Source organism: Limanda limanda, chromosome 11, assembly GCF_963576545.1.
Source record: "Limanda limanda chromosome 11, fLimLim1.1, whole genome shotgun sequence".
Classification (NCBI taxonomy): domain Eukaryota; kingdom Metazoa; phylum Chordata; class Actinopteri; order Pleuronectiformes; family Pleuronectidae; genus Limanda; species Limanda limanda.
Genome location: NC_083646.1, coordinates 7509094 through 7516017, shown reverse-complemented (window position 1 = coordinate 7516017; position 6924 = coordinate 7509094).

Here is a 6924-nt window from a genome sequence, read left to right as displayed (position 1 = left end):
TCTTCCCATCTGATTGTCTCTTTACTCCCTTTATCTATCCATCCCTCTCTCTGTCGCCACCCTCTTCTCTCTCCCTTCCTCAATGAGAGTTTGTTTATGCGAGTGTGTGTGCGTGTGTGTGTGCGTGCGTGCGTGTGTGTGTGTGTCAGCATTCAGCACCTCAGTGGAGACGGGGTTTATTGGGGTAATGCATTTATCACTGCTGCAAGCCAGGGCCTCACCTCTTTCTTTGAGCCAGTGAGTAATGAAAATAGGATCACTTCTGACAACACTCTGCAACACACACACACACACCCACACACAAACACACAGACTTGCACAAATGCACTGCTGTGCACACACCCACAAAACACAAAATCGCATATCCCTGCATGTAGCCACAAAATGCTCCGATTTAACACACAAGCTAGAACATGATCACCTCTGCAAGCAAAACCACAAACTACAGAACTCAGAATTTACGTGTCATATATATAATACTTTCTATAATAGCCAGCTTTTTACATTTTAAATACTGATTACTTGAAAACTGTTTCCACCCTCCCATCACAGTATTTTATCATGACTTCATATAAACTCAGTAAAGTGATCTGTAGCCAACAAAGTGATCATAAAGTCAAATCAGCACGTCTGTAAAACAGATTCCACACAAATTTAACATTATATAGACTCCATGAACGTAGGTTTTATTGCAGGAATGCTGTTCTAGACTGCATTAGATGTAGATCGACATTCCTCCTATATACACAGACAACTCTATACTGTATATAAAGTGCATGTTTTGGAAATTCAGATGAGAAACTAACAGAGGACGTGACAACGGACATGACTGTCTTTGGGTGATTCCGGAATTGAAACCCCAAAGTAAATAGAGATATTTCATCACATTGGTCTACCTCAAATAGTTATTGATGATGAAGTATATTCGAATTTCTATCATGTCTTGGTATCTGTTGCCTTAACGTATGGAAAGTCCTGAGTAAACCCCAATAGACCACAAGACCCATCTTCTGACAATATTGACCAACAGGATGTAGATGTTTTTTCTCTTCTCAATAAAACATAAACACCACAGTCATCCCAGTAAAGAAAGCCATTCTTCATTTATTCCTATATTATGAAGGTTGAGTATGATGAACAAATACTTCAAAATACTGAAATACTATTTTCCAAGAATGCTAACCAGACATTTCATGTGGAATTGAGAGGAAACATCTTCAACCAGTTGGTTGTCCAACTAGGAAAGGAAAACAAATCAGGTAAGGATCAAGTGTTAATGGCCAGGGGTGCTTGTCTAATCCCATTTGGTCTGGCAGTGTTGGGTGAGTGGTGGGGGGGTGGGGGTCTTCACCAGTTTAAAACGATACCATCAACACAGGTATTCCAGCAGGGCTCTGATTGGCCTTGACAGAACAAAACATCGCCGCCGCAAACAACACAAGGACCTCCCACACTACATCCAACTCGAGAGGACAAGGTCAGATCAGCAGTGACATCAAGTTTAATCGTAGAAAAACAAACTTTAGGCTGCACCCACAAACAGGGTTTTCTATCAGAGGAGAGCGTTACTGATACACCAAGTGTTGCGTGGAGAGCTTAAGTCAAAAGACTGCTGACTAATGTGCCGAAATGGTTGGAAATACTCTGTGGTATTGCAGATGGCAGATGTATTTGTTATTCATGTGGCCCTTAAGGTGCAACCACAAGACTTGCATGAGAGTGTGTGTCTGTGTGTGCATGTGTGGATGTCTATGGGCGTCTGCTTTTGTGTGTGTGTGTCCTGTGCTCCATCTGCAGTGCTGAGGATGCTATTAATGCTTGCTGCTGATCGCCCTCCCACATTTAAATAACAATAGTGCAGTCTGAGAAAGCATCGGTGTGAATCCAACCCGCAAAACACCCAGGAGCTACAGGCCCTGACTCCCGTTGTGTGTGTCTGTGTGCGTGCGTATTTGTGTATATGTGTGTGAATGTAGGTGCATGAGCGTGTGCGCAGACATCCACATACATGAGACAGAGACAGGTGAGGAGAGTAGGGAAGACAGTAAGGGAGCAGGATACAGGCTGCAGCAGACTCACTGTCGCTGCTTTCAGACAATAACACTGAACTCCCGATATCCTCCGGAAACTATCCGGCCGGGCTGTGTGTGACAACGCAAATGTCCAAGTCAAGGCGTCAAGGCGTTGATTACGTTTCTAATAAGCAGACAAACAAAGATAATACAAATATCTCTGGATGAATAAGAGGGGACACACATGTAGAGGATGCAGAAGAGGATGTCAACCTGGAAAACCAACGGGATTCGAGAGGCTTGTGATGTGCGTATAAGTTATTTTATGAGAAAATGCAGTTCTACTACAGAACTACAACTAGTGACACTAGAATCCTCTGTGAAACAGACCATAACATTAACATAATGAAGTCTCAACTAAACATAATTTAAGATCTATAATGATATATTTGGACGTATTTTCGACTTTTTAAGAATCTTAAAATTTAGATTATTAGAGTTAAGACTTTTTAAAACCCTGTAAAGACTGTAATGAATCAAACTTATGATCTCATTTGAGATAAAGTGAATTAACATAGTGTAACATATAGATACACGAGATATAGATATATGAGATATATATGAATATAAAGACAAACATAGTGTGAATTTGAAGAGACTCACCAAAATAAAAGCACCTTGTTGTCTGTAGATGAATAAAATCCAGTCTTGGTTTTACTCATTACAATTAGAATAAGAATAAGAATTGGGTTTTATTGCAAATTACATATTATAATTTATTGCATTATATAAGAAAATAGGAAACAAAAAATTAAATATAAAAAAATACTATAAGCACAAGGGGAGGGTATATAACATACAATAATACATGGATTACGAATGGAGATAAATTGTTTACATCAGGAGACTGATCACATCAAAATCAAAATTATGCCTTCAAAAATGTTGAATTGGCAGACCTACACCATGTTAAATAAGCTTTAAATGATTTGTGTTCTTATGTGTGTTGTGTGCAGTCACATATTATACCTTTACACTCACATTTACATTATATCAAAATAATGAGTCTCTCTGACCTTTAGACAAACAGCAACACACTTCTCTGTGCAGTGCGCCTTATGCATATACACATCATACAGTTTATCTGTGGCCAGGTGATGAGGTACCTGATGAGGTCAATTCTGCATCTATACCTGAAAGAAGTGTGTGTACTTTTGTGTTTCTTTCTATGTGCAAGTCCAAATATCATCTGATATGAATCCCCTCACAAGTTTATTTGTACATATCAACAACAAGGCAATTCAACAAGTGCTTTATATGAATTATAAAAGGCATCATGACCAACATAAGGCAGTTAAAAAGACATGAAAAAGAGTAACACAAGTGCGTGCACAAGCACACACACACAGGTACACACTCCTTCCCCCTCTCACTCAGATACAGCAGCAGGATGTCACTTCCTGTCACTGAACACCCACTTTCTAGGATGTGCATTCCCACATAGAAATATACACACTGACATACACACTTTATTGTGTCTTTATGAACACACACACACTCTGACTGATCCCATTCAGATTTGATCACGTTGAAGTCACCTCATAGTGAAATAAAACATTAAAAAGATACAGCTCACAAAGATAAATCACAGAAATCCCCCGATGTCCCTTTGAAGGCCGTCAGCAAATAAAATAAGAATATGTATAAACTTCTCTCCACACGCATCTTCTTTCATTTCTCCCGTGATAGGCCGCAATCTGATGCCTAACACGCGGCGCACGTGACAAGTACAGGAGAGAGAAGGGAAGCAAAGTAACAGTGAGATGCAGCCGGTGTAGATGAGTGGAGAGAGTTTCTGTGGGGGAGAAAAAGAAGACAGAGACAAAAAGAGTGAGAGGCTGAGTCTAATAAGAACCAGGAGACGGCGTGCTGGTGTCTTGTGGCGCCATTTGAATACAGGGCAGCAGCAGCTGGAGTCTGTGTTGAACAGCTCTGCACTTCACACAGCATCACCATCAGGAGAGCTGGTAGTTCTCTGCTGGAGTTGTACGCTGCTTCACTCACTCCCACAGACCAGCCTGTGTGTGTGGGAATGACTCGAAGCTCCATGGTTCTCATTACTCAGCCACTGTAATGTGCTCGCCTCTCCAGCTCACCGTACTGGGGCTGGTGTTCCCACTGTTGGCTCGCAGGAGAGAGGAGAGGACCGGCCTCACCTCGGTTCTGAATGCATTAGCACACATTGCATTTTCAATCTGGACCTCAGCAGTGGCTCCCCTGCTGAATAGTAACAGAGTGTATGCATGCAAGGTGTGTGTGTGTGTGTGTGTGTGTGTGTGTGTGTGTGAGAGAGAGGAGAGAGAGAGAGAGAGAGAGAGAGAGAGAGAGAGAGAGAGAGAGAGAGAGAGAGAGAGAGAGAGAGAGAGAGAGAGAGAGAGAGAGAGAGAGAGAGAGAGAGAGAGAGAGAGAGAGAGAGAGAGGGAGGTTGGAGCGGAGTTTAAAAATACCCAGACTCCTGTTCGGTGCAGATAAGTTGTGTTATGAGAAACTACCGGGGCAGACGGCAGGGTCATTAGCATGACTCCCAGATTGAGAGGTAGAGAGGAAGGAAGGAAGGAAGGAAGCAGAGAAGGAAGGAAGGTAGGAAGGAAGGAAGTAGAGAATGAAGGGAGGAGGGAACAGAAGAAGGAAGAAATAACACCCAAGTTTCTAAAGTTTTCTTTTTGAGGGAAGCACCGAGTCATTGCTTGCCTCACTCCGACTTTCTCAGTCACTTCCACACATGATGAGAAGAGAAGAAATAAGATAAAATAAGATAAGATAAAATAAGATAAGATAAAATAAGATAAGATAAGATAAGATAAGATAAGATAAGATAAGATAAGATAAGATAAGATAAATATATAATACACATTTTTCACCATACAGCATATTAGAGAAACCTACTTAAGTAATGAGCTGTGCAGCACAGGATGATTACACAAGGATGTGTACTGAATTTGTACATTATTTATGAGGAGATAAAAAATAAATGCATATATAGACAGATATAAGTATATAGGCCGGTATGGTATTAAATATGAACATGAGTATTGATATTCCAACTTATTCTAATTCATACTTCTACTGCTAAAGAATAGATATTACTAGATAAGATGACAATTTAAAAAAAAATTTGTTTGTGGCCCAAAGAGATAAAATCATCCAATAATTTGTCAAAACTCGAAAGTCCAAAAACCAACATTTAATGTTTTATTTTTCCCATAATTAATTTGTCCTCTTTCTTTGAAGACACATGACCTCAAGTTTGGGAACTAATCTGATCAGTAACAGAGGATTTTACACTTTGTTGTAAACACTTCTTCTCCACAGTTCCTACACTCAGTTGTCATGCTTTTTTATTGCACGTGTGTATGTTTCATAAACTACTTCATTTGAAACATCGAGACACCTTTAATCTTATTTGCGTTCCCACAGTTGTGTGTGTGACCTGAGGATCCCTGTTTGTAATGTTGTGTTGCAGTACACACTAATCCCCCCCAGTCTACACACACAGCGTCCACTCCATCATCTGTGAGTCCACTCCTGGCCAGAAATTCTCAGCGGCCTTTTTGACAGCCATTAGTCTGCTGCCCAGAACCGCTCAGCACCAAACAGGCTGTTTATTGTTTTAATAGCAGCTCCTTCAGTATTCTCTGTGCTGCTGTTGCTCCCTTTAGGAATAACAAAACAAGAAAAATAGAACTTGCGTGTCTAAAGGACATGTCTGGGCTGTAAAGAGAAGACATTAAAAAAAATGCCAAACATTAATGGGAAAAAAACCGAATACACTCTCTCAAGTGTTGGGAAAGACTTAAGGCTGAAGTAGGTAAAGGATGAGAGAGCAAGTCTTTTTCAGATGGTATTTGGAAGAATTGTCAAGGTTCTTTTGTGGTAATATTTACTCAGCTGTTAAACCCCACTTCCATTCGTCTGTATACTAATACAGAAATATCTGTGTGTATGTGGCTCGTAGGTCTCGAGAACCGTTCATCTTATCGGCTTCGCACTGAGTATGTGTTGTCAAGGGCCCGAAGAAGTGTAGTGTCGAATGTGGCCTGAAGATAGATTCAATATTGATTGACTTGAATAAACAGGTGACTAGAGTTCTGCAGCTCGGTGGCTGGGATTCATCATCAACCTAAAAATGTGTCGACCTGGAAGCAATGTTTGTGTTCTCCAGTTCTGGGTTCCGTCAGTTTCAGAGTTTCAGGAAGAAAGCTGCGACCAGCATCCACACAGGCCAAACAAACAGACGATTCCACAGATATTCGTGGCAGAAAAGTCCCCAAAGTGTTAAAAATCACGACTGTAAAACACCATTTGTGAGATCCGCCTGACTTGTCATTAATGAGTTGTCTGTATTTCCAGCTCTTGGAAGCCTTTTCAGCCAGTGACACCATTATAAGCACTTGTCAAGATGTTCACAGATCTACGCCGAACACTTCCCAATCTTATTACAGATTTATTTACACGTTTACAAATCTGATTACACACACACACATATCCTGAAAACACATTTACGGATTCTTGTACACATTTACAAATCTTGCCATGCACACACAGATTAAAATACAGTCTCACAAATCTTCACACACACACAAATAACATCGCTGCCATACAAGTGCAACATGAGAGAACCAACAGAAGTAGGACAATGACCTGCTTTTATTTTTTTTAAGCACTCAACCAAACTCTAACGATACCTCTCTCTCTCTCCAAACACGGGCACAACGGCAAGACACAAAGTCATTACAACATCACAACTCTCCGGTTTCTCCTAGAAGACTAATGAGCAAGCAAGTGAGAGAGAGAGAGAGAGCGAGAGAGAGAGAGAGAGAGAGAGAGAGAGAGAGAGAGAGAGAGAGAGAGA